At 38.7% G+C, this 18,290-nt stretch overlaps 1 pseudogene; it reads left to right on the top strand.

Moving 5' to 3' along the window:
- The first annotated feature begins 7,025 nt into the window (after nt 1-7,025).
- Nucleotides 7,026-7,117, top strand: LOC114677282 (small nucleolar RNA U13; annotated as a pseudogene).
- Nucleotides 7,118-18,290: the final 11,173 nt, after the last annotated feature.

Below are 18,290 nucleotides of genomic sequence, written 5' to 3' on the forward strand. Positions count from 1 at the left end.
AACAGGGACAATTTGTCTGCCTCTTTTCCTAATTGAATACCCTTTATTTCTTTCTCTTGCCTGATTGCCCTGGGCAGAACTTCCAACACTCTGTTGAACAGAAGTGGGAAGAGATGGCATCCCTATCTTGTGCCAGTTTTCAAAGGGAATGTTTCCAGTTTTACCCATTCAGTATGATATTCAAGGTATTATTATTTTGTGATATGTCCCCTCAATATCTAGCTAACTGAGAGTTTTAACAGGAAGGTCTGTTGAATTTTGTCAAAGGCCTTTTCTGTGATTATTGAGATAATCATGTGGTTTTTGTTTTTGGTTCTGCTTATATGGTGGATTACATTTATTGATTTGCGTATGTTGAACCAGCCTTGCATCCCAAGGATGAAGCCAACTTGATCATGGTGCATAAGCTTTTTGATGTGCTGCTGGATTCGGTTTGTCAGTATTTTATTGAGGATTTTTGCATTGATGTTCATCATGGTTATTGGTCTAAAATTCTTTTTGTTGTGTCTGTTCCAGGCTTTGATGTCAGGATGATGCTGGCCTCATAAAATGAATTAGGGAGGATTCCCTCTTTTTCTATTGATTGGAATAGTATCTGAAGGAATGGTACCAGCTCCTCTTTGTACCTCTGGTAGAATTGGGCTGTGAATCCATCTGGTCCTGAACTTTTTTTGGTTGGTAGGCTATTAATTATTGCCTCGATTTCACAACCTGTTATTGGTCTATTCAGGGATTCAACTTCGTTCTGGTTTAGTCTTGGGAGGGTGTATGTGTCCAGAAATTTATCCATTTCTTCTAGAATTTCTAATTTATTTGCATAGAGGTGTTTGTAATATTCTCTGATGGTAGTTTGTATTTCTGTGGGGTTGGTGGTGATATCCCCTTTATCATTTTTTATTGTATTTATTTGATTCTTCTTTTCTTCTTTATTAGTCTTGCTAGCGGTCTATCAATTTTGTTGATCTTTTCAAAAAACCAGCTCCTGGATTCATTGATTTTTTGAAGGGTTTTTTCGTGTCTCTGTCTCCTTCAGTTCTGCTCTGATCTTAGCTATTTCTTGCCTTCTGCTAGCTTTTGAATGTGTTTGCTCTTGCTTCTCTAGTTCTTTTAATTGTGATGTTAGGGTATCGATTTTAGATCTTTCCTGCTTTCTCTTGTGGGCATTTAGTGCTACAAATCTCCCTCTACACACTACTTTAAATGTGTCCCAGAGATTCTGGTATGTTGTGTCTTTGTTTTCATTGGTTTCAAAGAACATCTTCATTTCTGCCTTCATTTCGTTATGTAACCAGTAGTCATTCAGGAGCAGGTTGTTCAGTTTCCATGTAGTTGTGCAGTTCTGAGTGAATTTCTTAATCCTGAGTTCTAATTTGATTGCACTGTGGTCTGAGAGACAGTTGGTTAAGATTTCTTTTCTTTTACATTTGCTAAGGAGTGCTTTACTTCCAACTATGTGGTCAATTTTGGAATAAGTGCAATGTGGTGCTGAGAAGAATGTATATTCTATTGATTTGGGGTGGAGAGTTCTGTAGATGTCTATTAGGTCTGCTTGGTGCAGAGCTGAGTTCAAGTCCTGAATATCCTTGTTACCTTTCTGTCTCTTTGGTCTGTCTAATGTTGACAGTGGGGTGTTAAAGTCTCCCATTATTATTGTGTGGGAATCTAAGTCTCTAAGGACTTGGTTTATGAATCTGGGTGCTCCTGTATTGTCTGCCTTTCCAACTGAGGTACCAGGTTCATCTCATTGGACTGGTTAGACAGTAGGTGCAGCACAAGGAGTGTGAGCCAAAGCAGGGCAGGGCATTGCCTCACCTGCGAAGCACAAGTGGTCAGGGAATTCCCTTTCCTAGCCAAGGGAAGCTGTGACAGAGGGTACCTGGAAAATCAGGACACTCTCACCCTAATACTGCGCTTTTCTGATGGTCTTAGCAAACAGTACACCAGGAGATTATATCCTGTGCCTGGCTCAGCAGGTCCCACGCCCACGGATCCTTGCTCACTGCTAGCACAGCAGCTGGAGATGGAACCATGAGGGGGCATTGAGGCCGAGGGAGGGGCGCCAGCCATTGCTAAGGCTTAACTAGGTAGACAAAGCAGTGAAGAAGCTCAAATTGGGTGGAGCCCACTGCAGCTCAAGGAGGCCTGCCTGGCTCTGTAGACTCCACCTCTAGAGGGAGGGCATAGCTGAATAAAAGGCAACAGAAACTTCTGCAGACTTAAATGTCCCTGTCTGACAGCTTTGAAGACAGCAGTGGTTCTGACAGCTTTGAAGAGAGCAGTGGTTCTCCCAGCACGGAGCTTAAGATCGGAGAACAGACAGACTGCCTCCTCAAGTGGGTCCCTGACACCTAAGTAGCCTAACTGGGAGACACCTGCCATTAGGGGCCAACTGACACCTCATACAGCTGGATCCACCTCATACAGTGGATCGCTCAGCAGAAACTCTACAAGCCAGAAGAGACTGGAGGCCAATATTCAACATTCTTTTTCTTTTTTTAGACAGAGTCTCACTCTCTCACCCAGGCTGGAGTGCAGTGATGCAATCTTGGCTCACTGCAAGCTCCGCCTCCTGGGTTCACACCATTCTCTTGCCTCAGCCTTCCGAATAGCTGGGACTACAGGCGCCCGCCACCACGCCCGGGTAATTTTTTGTGTTTTTAGTAGAGACAGGGTTTCACCATGTTAGCCAGGATGGTCTCGATCTCCTGACCTCGTGATCCACCCGCTTCAGCCTCCCAAAGTGCTGGGATTACAGGCATCAGCCACCGCGCCTGGCCCAACATTCTTAAAGAAAACAATTTTCAACCCAGAATTTCATAATCAGCCAAACTAAGCTTCATAAGTGAAGGAGAAATAAAATCCTTTAGACAAGCAAATGCTGAGAGATTTTGTCACCACAATGCCTGCCTTACAAGAGCTCCTGAAGGAAGTACTAAACATGGAAAGGAATAACCCGTACCAGCCACTGCAAAAACATGCCAAATTGTAAAGACCATTGGTGCTAGGAAGAAACTGCATCAACTAACAAGCAAAATAACCAGCTAACAAAATGACAGGATCAAATTCACACATAACAATATTAACCTTAAATGTAAATGGGCTAAATGGCCCAATTAAAAGACACAGACAGGCCAATTGGATAAAAAGTCAAGACCCATCAGTGTGCTGTATTCAGGAGACCCATCTCACATGCAGAGACACACATAGGCTCAAAATAAAGGGATGGAGGAAGATCTACCAAGCAAATGGAAAACAAAGAAAAGCAGGGTTGCAATCCTAGTCTCTGATAAAACAGACTTTAAACCAACAAAGATCAAAAGAGACAAAGAAGGCCATTACATAACAGTAAAGGCATCAATTCAAGAAGAAGAGTTAACTAAATTGATGACATTATCTTGTGAAATTCCTTCTCCTGGACAATGAGTCTCAGAAGCTCCCTGCTGAGCACCTGGTGACCCCCCATCCCGCCCACCAGAGAACAACCCCTTGACTGTAATTTTCCACTACCTACACAAGTCCTATAAAACTCTGCCACCCCATCTCCCTTCGCTGTTTCTCTTTTCAGACTCAGCCCGTCATCATCACCATAGTCAAGGGCCCAGTGTTCAGAATATTAATCATCAGGTGGACTCATTGAATAAAAGACATGTCTTCCCCTTATGCAATTGTTGGTTCAGTTTTTCTCAGCATCGAACCCATTCTGGTGTATTCTGTGAGGCTGGGTTTGGGTGCTGCAAGCTTCACTTCCCACACTCCCTGCCAACTGACTTCTTGCGGCCAGTGGGAGACCTGAGAGGGAGACTCAGAGCTGAGAGAAGGGAATAAGGCACTTCTTTCCTGTGTCTTAGTTCCTGGCAAGGATCCCTTGGTGGCTGATTCCCATGCCTGTTTTTTGACCTTCTGAGTACTTGATGCAAAATGGGTCTCCTTAAAGGTCCAAACCTCAGCTGTGCAGTCCCTTTGTTGAGTGTTCAGCCTTTCAATACCTGCATCTCTATGACCTGCACTCAACATCTCCTGTGAATAGTCTATAATGCCAGTTCTGCTGTCCTGACTAGATCTGGACACACACAGCCTTCAATCTTGGAAAAACAAACTCATAGAAGTTAAATTATCTCCAGTCTCACAGATAGCAAATAGATTATAGAATTCTAAGGTTGGAATGATCCTCACAGATGATGGAATCTTCAATTTATAGACGAATTTTGCATTGTTTTAAAAGTTAGGCAATTTACACAATATGATTCAGCTACTAAATGGCAGAATTAAAACTCGAGTTGATTTTTTTGGTACATACTTTCATTTGAATTTAATTTTTATGTTCAAAATGCATTGTGGAAGATCCAAACTAACATGCTTTAAATAAAGCTATTGTCAATGAGAGGTAAGTTGAGAGTTTTCAATGGAGAAAAAGGAGCCAGCTTATTTTAATGTCTGTCATTTTGTACATAGAAATTAATTAATTCTCCTAGTCAATTTTCCTTTCAACATGGCCACAACAGACCATTTTTAGTGCAGAGATACATGGACACATTCTCCAGAATCCCCCAGATGGAAGAGCAGAACTGAAGAGATCAAACTGAGTTGAAAATGAATCCATCTCTGTATTGAACTTCTGACCAAATGTTTCATGTCTCGTCAATTAGACCTCTTGACCAGTGCACTTTTTGTGCTTAACAAAGCTCCCTTAAATTCATTGCTCATTAAGCATGTCCAATCACCCCAAAGTCTTGAACAGACAATTCACATGAACAGATTGCCTGCAAGTTTTTGATGCTAAGCACCACTAAACATATGCTTAATGTCTCAACATTTCAAACCAGTTCGTAATAAGCAACTTTCCATGGTAAAGTTTATATTTTTGACAGGTAAGTTAAATCTTTCTTCTTTGCAGTTCTGCTAATATTTTTGACCTTGAATACTAATAGCAAAATTGACTTAAATCACTATATTACTATTTTTAACAAAAAGTGTTTCATATTGAAAGTAAGCTCTTTAAAATAAATTCATTTAAGTGTCTTTATTATCTAGTTGAAAGAAAAAAAATGCTTTGATTTTCCTGAGAAAAGGAGTACTTCTCATTTTTTAATGGATATTTCAGCAATTTTAGCTCACTTCTAATTTTTTTATGTCCAGAAAGGCAAGACATGATTTTTATTTGATGCCATACTTTTCACTTAAAAGGGATACAACTATTGCAAACCAAATTCACGCCAAAATCATAATGAAATTGAGATCTTAGTTTTGCTTTCTATTGGTTTTAATTTTATATGTGAGAGACTATCTCAGTTTAAAAAACGTATTTCAAATATTTGAAATTTCAAATGAAGTAAATTCATTGAAAGATTTCCAGAAGAGAAAAACTGTCATTAGTTTCTATCTTAGTAATAAAAGTGTGCTTATCATGCAAAAGGAAGAAAGTATCAAAATGACTTGAGCCTTGAAGCCCCTGTCAGCAAACAGCCACCAAGGTTTGACCAGAAACTCAATGCAAAATAAAATAACTCACTGGGTAACTGGTGGTGTTTTCCTTCCCTAAAAAGTACCGGATAAGAATATCAGCAACCCCCTTAACAAATCCTCACTCTCTCATTCTACCTCTTACATTTCATCTTCTGAGAAAACAAGTCTTTCATTGGATGACAATTGTACTCTAATTTTAGACACATTCATGAAGGTCTATGTGGAAGGGACATAGGATTTCAGGAGCTCTGATTCAGGAGCCACACCACCTGCCTTCTGTGCCTCAGTTTCCACCTTCATGAAAGCAGGATAATAGCACCTCACTAGTGGAAGTGTTGTGAATAGTGAGTTAATATACGTAAAACTTAGTATAGTGTCTGACCCTACCCCCCAGTCTCTTAAAAAGACTAAATGCTTTCTGAATATTAGCAATTCTATTATTTCATTCTTATTCTTCTTTTTCTATTTTGTGCAAGATTCCTAAAAGATTGATTTATTCAATATGAATTTTGTATCTGGAAAATGAAACACCTAAGTTTATTTTTCATGAGAATTTTTGGGTGTATTGGGGCCTAAAATCTTGCTTAAAGATTATATCTTTTTAGAAAAAAATAGAGTTACATTTTCTATCCTAAATATGATTGATTCAACATATAATTAGTCACATTGCTCTCTGTCTTCCTATCCCAAAGTCTTTAATCTCAGGTCTAGAGTTACTACCTGGTCATAATATTAAGTTATTTCAATGAATATCAACTTTCATTCTGCAAAACAATATTATGATTCTAATCGTTTTATACAATGTCATGAACTTCTTTTAAATGTGGGGTGGTGTTCTAAAAACATGTCTAAAACACTGTGGAAATCAGTTATTCAAAATCTAAGCTGTAGTCAGGCACAGTGGCTTATGCCTGTAATTCCAGCACTTTGGGAGGCTGAGGCAATGGGATCACCTGAGGTCAGGTGTTTGAGAGCAGCTTGGCCAACACGGCAAAATCCCATCTCTACTAAAAATACAAAAATTCCCTGGGCGTGGTGGTGTCATGCTCCTGTAGTCCCAGCTTCTCAGGAGGCAGAGGCAGGAGAAATCATTGAACATGGGAGGCAGAGGTTGCAGTGAGCTGAGATTGCATCACTGCACTCTAGCTTGGGGAACAGAGTGAGACTCCATCTCAAAAAAAAAAAAAAAATATATATATATATATATATATATATAAAAATACACACACGCTACTAGAACTCATTATTTTGAGCCTTAAAGGAATATGATTATGGGGTCTGTGTCAGGTGGCAGGCAGCTATACTTGAGGCAGCTGTAACCTTTTTTCCCTGATTATAAGTTACTCTTCTTCCTTATCTGCACAGTTTTCTAAATGTTGTAAAGGACTCACGGATGCCAGGGAAGACTCCTTTTCACGTCACTGCTGATCATCATTATAAATGAATTTCTCTCTTACCTTTCTTACACAGACTTCATGGCTACCACATTGTCTTAAGATGGAATATTAATACACCTTTTTAAGTTGAAAAGAAAAAAAAATCACCGCAAAGAAAAGAAAATGACCCTTTTGTAGTTCATAAGCAGGATAACTGGGTTTTCATGCTCTTGTGTGAGATGCGCCTCGCTCAATGTTGGCACATTACCTGTCTGATGTGAAAAAAAAAAAAAAAAAAGAAAGGAAAGGAAAATAAAAGAAAGAAAAGGAAAAGGAAAGTAAAAGAGAAATGGAAAGGAAAAAGGAAGAGAAGAGAAAGGAAGCAGAGGAGGAAGGGAAGGAAGGGGGAAAGGAAGGAAGAAGGAAGGGGGAAGGGAAGGGGGAAAGGAAAGGGGAAGGGAAAGGAAGGGGGAAGGGACAGGGAAAGAGAAAGGAAGGGAGAAGGAAAGGGAAGGGAAGGGGGAAGGGAAAGGAAGGGAGAAGGAAAGGAAAGGAGAAGGAAAGGGAAGGAAAGGGAAGGGGGAAAGGAAGGGAGAAGTGAAAGGGGAATGGAAGGGGAAGGGGAAGGAAAGGGAAGGGGGAAGGGGGAAGGGAAGGGGAAGGGAAACAGAAGGGGAAGGGGAAGGGGAAGTGAAGGGGAAGGGGAAGGGAAAAATGGAAAGGAAAGGGAAAGGAAAAGGAAAAGGGAAGGAAAAAGGAAAGGAGAAGGCCAGGCACGCTGGCTCATGCCTGTAATCTCAGAACTTTGGGATGCTGAAGCAGGTGGGTCACTTGAGGTCAGGAGTTTGAGACCAGCCTGGCCAAAATGGTGAAACTCCTTCTCTACTAAAAATAAAAATACAAAAAATTACCTGGGCATGATGACTGGCGCCTATAATCACAGCTGCTCAGGAGGCTGAACCTGGGAGGCAGAGGTTACAGTGAGCCAAGATCATGCCACTGCACTGCAGCCTGGGCAATAGAGCGAGACTCCATTTCAAAAAAAAAAAAAAAAAAAGGGAAAGGGAAAGGAAAGGCAGCCATTGGGAAAAGGAAACAAACTGCAACTAGTTAATTTGCTGTTAATTCTCAAACCATCCTTGCATAGAAAATATTGCAATCCTGTAAGATTTGTTTTTTCTGCCTACAAGCAAGAAGGTAACTTTTAACTTAAGAGCACTGAACCCCTTTCTCTGGAGTCTATGTGTCCCAAATGGACATTCTCAGCTTTTTGTTTGAATAAACTCTTTAAAAGTAGATTCTGATTTTTTAAAAAAAATTCTGGTTTACAGTGCTGTGGTTAATATATTATGTTAAAAAATAAAACTGTATGCTAGACAGAAAAGGGAGGAAAGACTAGAAAATTAGGAAGTCTCTTTTAGTATTTCCTAATTACAGAGGTTGGCATTAGGGTGGTAGTAATTGTATAATACCTGCCTTTTAATGGACACCAAAGTCTTTTTCAGTGTGTGTATGACAGGAACACTTAACATGAAGCCTGTCCTCTTAACATATTTTTAAGTGCACAGTACATTATTGTTTACTATAGGTGCAATGTTGTATAGCAGATTTCTAGAGCTTACTAATCTTTCTTAGGGTTCAGAACAACATATTACAAAATATGGCACCTGGGCATACTGACTATTCTAAACTGAGGAAATTGAGGAAACCATAGAACCAGAGAGTCATTCTCTGACTTTCTCTCAGCTTTCTCCTTTAAGGCCATGAAAAGAATTCTCTGACCTAGCTAATCTGGAAGTAAATCTTAAGACCCTCATTCCACAGGGATCTCACTGTATACCCAAAAGTCAAGAATAATCTCAACAAAGAGGCCTTGCTAAGTTCCCTCCAGCTTATTAGTACTAGGTCACCTGCCCTTTTAGTCCAACTATGTTTCTCCACATCTATTCACGTTTTTTATCAGACTTCACATAAAAATACAGTTTGTCCTGAGTTTTTGGGTCTTCATTTCTGAAGGCTGCCATGCCATGTAAAACTTTGGTTAAGTTAATTTGTTATGCTTTTCTTTTGCTGATATATCTCTTGTCACAGGGTTGTCTGCCATGGACCTTGGCGTGAGTGTGGAAAAGAGAGTATCTTTTCTCCTCTACATCTTGCTTGACTAAAACATTACGGCCCTAGTTATTACCTGGCCATTTACACCTCCCTGCCCAGCCCCTGATAATCACCATTCCACTCTTTGATTCTACGAATTTAACTGTCTTAAATACCTCACCCAAGTGGAATCATACAGCATTTTTCTTTGTATGACTGGCTCTTTTTTTTTTTTCCCCCCAAGATGGAGTCTCGTTCTGTTGCCCAGTGCAGTGGCTGTGATCTCAGCTCCCTGAAAGCTCCGCCTCTTGGGTTCACGCCATTCTCCTGCCTCAGCCTCCCAAGTAGCTGGGACTACAGGCGCCCACCACCATGCCCGGCTAATTTTTTGTATTTTTAGTAGTGACAGAGTTTCACCATGTTAGCCAGGATGGCCTCGATCTCCTGACCTCATGATCCACCTGCCTCGGCCTCCCAAAGTACTGGGATTACAGGCCTGAGCCACCGTGCCCTGCATGACTGGCTTATTTACCTGAGCATAACATCCTCAGATTTCATCCATGTTGTTGCATATTGCAAAATTTCCTTCTTTTTAAAGTCTGAATAATATTGCATGCAATGTATATATTGCATTTCCTTGATGCATTTGTATCAATGGCATACATATTTATGCATTTTCCTTAAAATGGGGGAGAGGATTGCAGTGAGACAAACGGTTATGTACCCATGAGACTTTAGTTAATGTGCATTAAATCTACATTTTACATACGATAAGGTGAATATTTGAAAAAAAAAAAAAAGAGGAAGCAGATATCTCAGGGAAGGGTGAAGGAGAGATTAACATCTTCTTGTCTTTGTTCTGTACCTGGAAAGTTTAGCTATTAATGGACATTATCAATGTGGAGTCTTCTGAAAGGGCTGGTTTTCGTTAAGCCCTTAGGGACAAAAGCCTAATAGTGGCCAGCAAAGGTGGGGATTAAGAGGCATGCCCCACCTCCCGTCATCTCGCCATGGTCTGGACCTCAGCTTCCAAAGTTTCTCTGGTGTCTCCTTAGGCAAGATGGAGTCCAGTCAGTCAGTTGAGGGCTCCTAATTTTATTTTTAGTTTTCACCAACATGTGCTGTCTTTTATATTTTTCTTATAAAAGCCATTCTGATAGAAGTGAAGTAGTGTCTTGTTTTTATTTGCATTTTCCTGATTGGAATGTTGGCTAGTGACCCTGAGTAGTTTTTTCATTTATCTGTTGGCCATTTGCATGTCTTCTTTGGAGAAATATCTATTCAAGACGTTTGCCCATTTTTAATTGGGTTATTATTTTGTTTACAATTGAGTTGTGGGAGGTTCCTTCTATATTTCTGAAATTAACCCCTTATCAGATACATGGTTTACAAATATTTTCTTCCATCCACAGGTTGCCTTTTCACTCTGTTGATTTTTTCCCTTGCTGCTCAGAATATGGTTAGTTTGGTGTAGTCCCACTATGTTTATTTTTTTATTTTGTTGTCTGTGCTTCTTAGGTGTCATACCTATGAAATGTGGTATATACATAAATGGAATAAGTTTTCCCTTTAGCTTTCTTCTAGGTTTGTATAGTTTTGAGTCTCACATTTAAATATTTAATTTATTGAGTTAATGTTTGTGTATGGCATAAGATAAAGGCCAGGTTTCATTCTTGTGCATGTGGATATCTAAGTTTTTCCAGCACTATTTGTTGAAGAGTCTCTCCTTTCCTCATGGTGTCTTCTTGGCAGCCTTGTCCAGGATCCACTGGCCTTACATGTGTGGATCTGTTGCTGGGCTCTCAATTCTGTTCCATTGGCCTATGTATTTATATTTTTATGGCAGAGCCATATTGTTTTATTTATTATAGCTTCATAATGTAATTTAAAATCAGGAAATGTGATGCCTCTAGCTTGGCTCTTCTTTCTCTTTTGTGGTCTTTTGTGGTTCTATGTGCAAATTCAATGCGCTCTCAATCAAAATTCAGATGGCATTTTTAACAGAGGTAGAAAGGATAATTTTAAATTTTCTCTGGAATCATCACAGTCTGCATTTGGACCTCTCGCGGCAGCTATTGTGGTAGAGCACCTGGGGTGTGAAACAGCCAGCTCTTTGGACAAGGGGCAGGCTCTGTGCTCCTCTCACTGTGCCTGCTCCTACCCTACTGTCAGAGGCTTACACTGACCATGCCCAAATCCCCCACATTAGCTTGGAATTCAAGCCAGGAGATGACCAAGACAGAAGACAAGGCCATGTGGAATCCCTTCATACAGTTAGTATGTGTTGACTGGTTACTTTGTGCTAAGCATGGTACCAGCCTCTTCCCAAACAAGACTAAAATTTGCTACTGAATCAGGCAAGTCTGTAGGTTCTCTCTTCTATTAAAATATCTACTCTTCAAGAAGTCTTCATAGCCTCATACTCCAGAGGGTTACAAAAATAGTTTATCAGATGTACCCAGATGTATATTACTTCCAACTCTGTGTGCTGTTGCTAACTCAGGTGAAAATATTGCTACATTTTCGTGTAAATGCTGAGTAGTAAGCATTACTTATGTATTGATTGATCATTTCTGCATGTGCAAAAATATTATTTCTAAAGGAAAAACTGTTTCACGTTACCTTTTCTAAGATTTTGGGGATGCTGGTGGTAGCATAATTCTATACACCTTGAAACTCAGCAGAACAGGGTTTTCTTCCACTTACAGAGACTTAAAATGAGGAAACAGTATGAAAGTTTTATATTTCAAAGCTACTGATATTCCTTCTTCGCTGCTCCAAAGTGAGGCCCAGAGCTCATAGCCTTTGTTTTAGCAGAAACTTTAAAGGGTCTTTTGATATACAAAGGCAGACACAATACAAGTACAAAGTGAAGAGCTAAATTTCTCTGTATAATAAAGTAAAGAGAATTGACAGCCAACTGAAATAAAGCAAAAGTGAGATTAAGAGGTCAGCTGAAACAAGAATGGAGGAGAGTCAGAAATGATCACGAAACATAGAAACCACAAAGGAACTGGGTAATAGAACCACTTTGATTTAAATTGCAAAGAACAGGGTGACCTTAGCTAATACCTAGGTTATATCAATACAATTGAACGATCTTATCATGACAGGTACAGGCTAAGCAAAACTTCCTCTCCATAGACTAAAAAATTGGGAATTGAGACACTTTGTCTTGATGTGGTGAAAGTCATAGGCTCTTGGTCCACCAAAATTTCATTACAAATCACTGACGTGAAACAGATTGATTACCAGAAGAAAAGGCATACAAATTTATTCAATGTATATACACAGGAGCCTTCAGAATTAAGACCCAACTTCCCAGTGAGTTACAAATTCTTACAAACCATTTTGAAGTCGCAAAAATAGGGGGCTTAGATTCTGGTAAAAGAGGTCACAGGAGAAGGGAGAAGAGGCTTGGCTAGCAAAGGTGGTCTCGTAATGAAGCCTTCCTTAGAGGTAATAGAGAATAAATGTTTCTTTTTGGACTTTTAAAGGTGTCAGACTGAATCTCTCCCAGATCCAGGAAAACTTAAAAAGGGGGAGACCTGGCTGCATTAATGGTGATTCCTTACAGATGCAAATTTTCCCCTCAAAAGATAGCTTTGCAGGGCCACTTCTGTCTCCTGCCCAAGTGGCAGCCATGTCAAAATATGTCAAAGAAATATATTTTGAGGTAAAATATTTTAATTTCCTTCAATGTTTAGTAGAAATGTGTTCACTAGAAAGTGACTGGGAGTTAATGAATTTCTTTTCCATTACTTATTCATAAATGTGTAATGGCCCAGTGGGTGCATCTTGCCTGTTTCACAGATAAAACCAGTTCACCGAGATAGTGGTATTGCAGTAGAGAAAGAGTTTAATTAGCACAGGGCTAGCCAAGCAGTAGATGGAAGGGTATTACTCAAATCAGCCTCAGAGCACTCAGAGGCTAGAGTTTTTCAAGGATTTTTTGGTAGGCAAGAGGCTAGGGAGTGGGAAATACTGATTGGTTGAGTTGGGGATGAAACTTCAGGAGCTCAAAGCTGGCCTCTTACACTGAGTCATTTCCTGGGTAGGTGGTCAAAAGACCAGCTGAGCCAATTTCTCGACATGAGTGACCAGTCCAGGTGGCAAAAGCTGGTCTGTCAGAATGCAAGGTCTGAAAAATACCTCAAGCACCAGTCGTAGGTTTTACAATAGTGATGTTTCCTATAGGAGCAATTGAGGAGGTTACAAACTTTGTGACCTCTGATTACATAACTACTGAGCCATAATTTTAACTTTGTAGGTAATTTGTTGGTTTTACCAAGACTGTTTCAGTCCCTGAGCAAGGAAGGGGTTAGTTTAGGGATGGGGCTGTTATTCATTGTTGTTTTAAAGTTAAACTATAAACTAAATTCCTCTCACAGTGGGCTAGGCCTGTGCCCAGGAATAAACAAGGGCAGTTTGGAGGTTAGAAGCAAGATTGAGTCAGTTAGGTCAGATTTCTTTCAGTGTCATAATTTTTCTATGTCAAATTTGTCTGACTGTTATAATTTTTACAAAGGCAGTTTCATATGTGGGTAAGACAAATAAAATCAGCATACTCTGTAATTCAATACAGATTATAGTACTGCTATAATGTAATTCCACTTCTGTAAGAATTTATGTTTTTAAATAAGATTTAAAATATTTACTAGTTAATAAAAATATATTTTATCAATATTTTAATATATCATAATTTTCTTTTTCTGGAAAAAATTATTTTTATATATTTTAGTCTTGATGCTCTTTTTACATTATCTGATACTATTATTATACAGTTTTATAATAAGTTTAAATGTTATTTATTAATCAACCACTCTTTTTAATAGTATCTTGTGAACCTGTTTTTGTGAGAAACTGAACAAAAATTAAAGTTCCTGCCACTTTATTTCTATTCTGCTAGCTATTAGATTTGTAAGTCACCCTAACATTTTGATATTACCTAGATTAAAATATATGAATTATTCCCTAACAGTAACACAAGCTTTTTGTGTTATAGGTTTATTATGGTTTTCTTAACTCAATAAAACAATATGTATATAGTAGTTTTATTGTGTCAATAGTAAATATTGCAGAACCAGTAATGTCACTAAGCAGATAGATAGCAACATACATCTATCAAGTCCTACCCCTAGAAGAAAACAGAATGAAGGTCAAACCTAAAAAACTTCTAATTGGTTCACACATCTCAGGAAAATAATGTTTTCCTACATTTTGTTCCAATTTTGGTTGAATACTGAACACACACACACACACACACACACAAGTGCAATTTTTAAATTTCTAAGAATTTGCATGTTAAAATACATACATTTATAGTATACTTAATTGCTAATTTAAGTTGTTATAGTAAAAATTGTATTCTCTCAGAATTTTGAAGGCATTGCATTGATGTCTTTTATCCAGTGTTACTGACAAGAAAGCATTTGTAAGTTGATTTTTCATTCTTTATATAAACCAGCTTAATGTTTCTTCAGATGTTCAGGACTTCGATGGAGTTTACAGATGCCCATTTCCACAAGACTGGGCCTAGTCTTGGATTTGCTTCATGTTTCTGCCCTATTGGGCAGGACTTTCTCACCTGAACCATTCTTTAACACAGGGCAAGTGGCTGCTTTCAGATCTTTACTTACTCCTTTGCAGACTCTCATGTTTCTCTCTCTAACACCCTATTTTCCTTAACATTTCCCAAATGCCTATCTTTGAGACATGATGTCCATATCTATCATTCTTTAGGTTCTTGAAGAAGGAGTTCTTTAACTTGATTTTCCAAATCATCAGTCTGTTTAGTTTTATTTATTCTGTTATTTAATCCATCCACTTACTTCTTCTTTTAATTTGGACACAAAATATATTTATTTTGTTTTGCAGAAACTATTTTGTGATGGTGGCTCACGCCTGTAATCCCAGCACTTTGTGAGCCTGAGGCAGGTGGATCACAAGGTCAGGAGATTGAGACCAACCTGGCTAACACGGTGAAACACCATCTCTACTAAAAATATTTTAAAAAATTAGCCAGGCATGGTGGCGGGCACCTGTAGTCTCAGTAACTCGGGAGGCTGAGGCAGGAGAATAGTGTGAACCCAGGAGGCGGAGGTTGCAGTGAACCAAGATCGCTGCCACTGCACTCCAGCCTGGGCGACAGAGCGAGACTCCATCTCAAAAAATAATAATAATAAAAATAAAAAAAAGAAACTGTTTTGTGATGTCTAATCCTTTTTCATAATGATATATCTATGTTTGATAGATTTAATAATTTTTTGAATCATGCCAATTCCTAGTCAATTCCTCTGCTTGTGATAGATTGATTTCTCACTATGCTCATTCTCCAACTTGAGAGTTTACATTGCAAGTGGAAAGCTATAAATGGAACCACCTCATATTATGGCCTGTGGACATGAGGAAGCAAGTTGTGAGATATCCCAGCCCCACACCAGGGAACATTGCTTATGTCCATCCTAATCATTTTCTGCTGTTAGTTTATAGGTGTGTGTCCTTGGGGAAGAGGTGGACATTGTTCCCAATATTTGCGTTTCTGTAATTGGCTGAGAGCCTGAGGTGTGCACAAAGTTCCTCCCTAGTTGGTGTCCTTTCTACTAACTTTGATTGGGTCAGTTACCAACATCTTATGAGGGCACTGTGTGTTGTCTGTGAGCTCCTAGTCCCGAGTCCTAGCTCCTCTCTGAGTTTCCATCTACTGAAAATTAGTGTGTTGCTTCTGTGATTGGTGGAAGCAGATGATAGCTGGGGGGTCTGAAACCAAGATACATCAACAATGTTTTCCTCAAACTGTTACATTATTGCTGGTTTTCTCAGTCTAAACCAAATCTGTAACTCCTTTGGGCAGAATCCCTGTCTCTTACATGAATTTATACCATAATTTGAATTTAGGTTACTATCTTTTCAAAGAACTTTGATACACCAAGAATTTTCTTTCTTTCTTTCTTTTTTCTTTTTTTTTTAACAGGGTCTCATTCTTCTGCCCAGGCTGGAAGTGGCAGAGTCATGGCTCACTGCAACCTCCACCTCCTGGGCTCAAGTGATCCTCCCACATTAGCATCCTGAGTAGCTGGGACTACAGGAGTTCACCACCACACCCAGCTAATTTTTCTATTTTTTTATAGAGACATATTTTGCCCAGGTTGGTCTCAAACTCCTGAACTCAGGCGATCTGTCCACCTCAGGCTCCCAAAGTGCTGAGATTATAGATATAAGCCATAATGCCTGGCCAAGAAAATTTTAAATATCGCAGTGCTAATCAGGAAAACTTTTGATAAAAATAAAATTGTTCAGAGGAGACGTCTCTTAGTACAGAATGAGAATAAAATTACATTCATTAATCTGCATTATTTTTATTGAAATAAGGAAACTCCCCAATGAAATTCAGATACCAAAATCACTTTCTTATAAAATTATTTAGATATAAGATGTAAAATATTTTAAGTGATTTTTTTTTTTTTTTGATTACGCCAAATGACAAATTGAAACTAGTGGTCTTTAGCCTACTATCCATCCTCCTCAGTCTTATGTATGTCACTTTTCCTCTACCTCTACCTTTTTACCAATCCAGTTCCTTCTTTCAACACAGCTGGGAATCCCTTAAAGCTCAATTGGTCCTTGTATTTAAATCCCTTTATAACAGGCCAAGTCCCTCAGGGAGTTTTTCAGCCCTGGTCTCACTCTGGGCTGACATATATAATCACTATAATCTCTGGCTACCAGATCTATATTGATGATGTTAGATGTTAGTAGGCACGAAAGAGAGAGAGAAAGAAGGAAGGAAGGAAGGAAGGAAGGAAGGAAGGAAGGAAGGAAGGAAGGAAGGAAGGAAGGAAGGAAGGAAAAGAGAAAGAAAAAGAGAAAAGGATGGAAAATCTGAGTGAGAAAATGCTGAGAAATTGCAGAGAAGGTCAGAGAGACTTGGAAAAGCTGTAGGTAGTAGCCAACATTTTGGAGGTTACTTTCAAAGTCTTCTTGTACAAATTGACTAGGCACTAATCCAAATGCTTTAAACGCTTTAAGGATAAGGCCTTTCACAACTTTACAGCAACATCTAAGAATAGATCCTGAAGCAAATGTGACCCCAGCTCTTTCTTACTTTTATTGAAAGACGTTAAGTCAGAAATTGGGTATTTAATATGTAAACATATACAGAAATATAAAACTTCCCTGTTGCCAATCTCTTCACAGAACTCTTTCATAGGATTTTACAACAAAGACCAAAAAAAAAAAAAAAAAAATCAAATAAGAACAAAAAACTTCTCAATATAGTAATGGCCATATAAAGATAGCAACTAGATGCTCTAACCCAAGTCATTCAGTACCTGAGGAGAGAAATGCTTGACTAAAATGTCTGTGAATACTGTAAATAAATAAAAAAGAACATTAGCAAAACAATTGTCCTATACTACTAAAAAACAAAAAGAAAAAAAATGAAGCAGGTAATGATTAATTAAGGTTTATTATCCTCTGAGCAGAAAACAAAGTTCCATTTCATATTTTAGCCCTAATTCTTATTACTAAGAGTGCTACACCAGTCCTGCCACTATGTTACATAACCTGTTCACCAGAGCCTGTGACTGTCACCATTGAACCATCTCTGGAAACCTTTGCTCCTGTGGCCCCATGCCTGCTGTCTTCATAGTTTGGGGTTTACTATGCAGATGGAGTCTCCAAAACAAATGCTCCACCAAAGGCATTTTTGCCATTTAAATGATAATTTAAAGATCACCATGAAATCTGAGACATTCTGTAGGGGAAAATATTTATGATTTCACCTTCAGTGCTACCTAAGGCTGAATATTTTATTGTTATAGATCTTTTTACTGCTTTCTTCAGTTGCTCTAGATCAACAGAATCAGGACTTGTTTGACTTTTTCTACAAAATTCAACACTTTACCTGAACAGTGATGCCTCAGAGGCTCACTGAGGCATAGATTACTAATCAGGACTACCAGGACCTTAAATTTAAATTTATCTGTGACTCTACCTTTAAGTTATATGTGGATGAAATGTCTTATTCCAAAAATAAAGTGACGACTGTGATTGATTCCTCCTATCTACTCATGTTTTAATACTGTTTCAAAGGAAAATTTACAATTTTGGGGGGAAAAATATATTAGATGGGCCATGATTAATTCCAACGAATTAAATACCTCCATCCTGAGAGATTATAAGAAGCTCAAAATTTCTCTTGAATGCTCATGAAGAGACAATTTATAGAGATTTTCTAGATTTTGCTGTCTACTGTAGCCAGCAGGTACCCAATTTCTTTATAATCACCACATATGGAACACATTGCAAATTTTTGGTAATTTAACTTTCCCCTGCAGCCTAAATATGAAGGATATT

This window comes from Macaca mulatta, chromosome 3, assembly GCF_049350105.2.
Source record: "Macaca mulatta isolate MMU2019108-1 chromosome 3, T2T-MMU8v2.0, whole genome shotgun sequence".
NCBI classification, from domain to species: Eukaryota; Metazoa; Chordata; class Mammalia; order Primates; family Cercopithecidae; genus Macaca; species Macaca mulatta.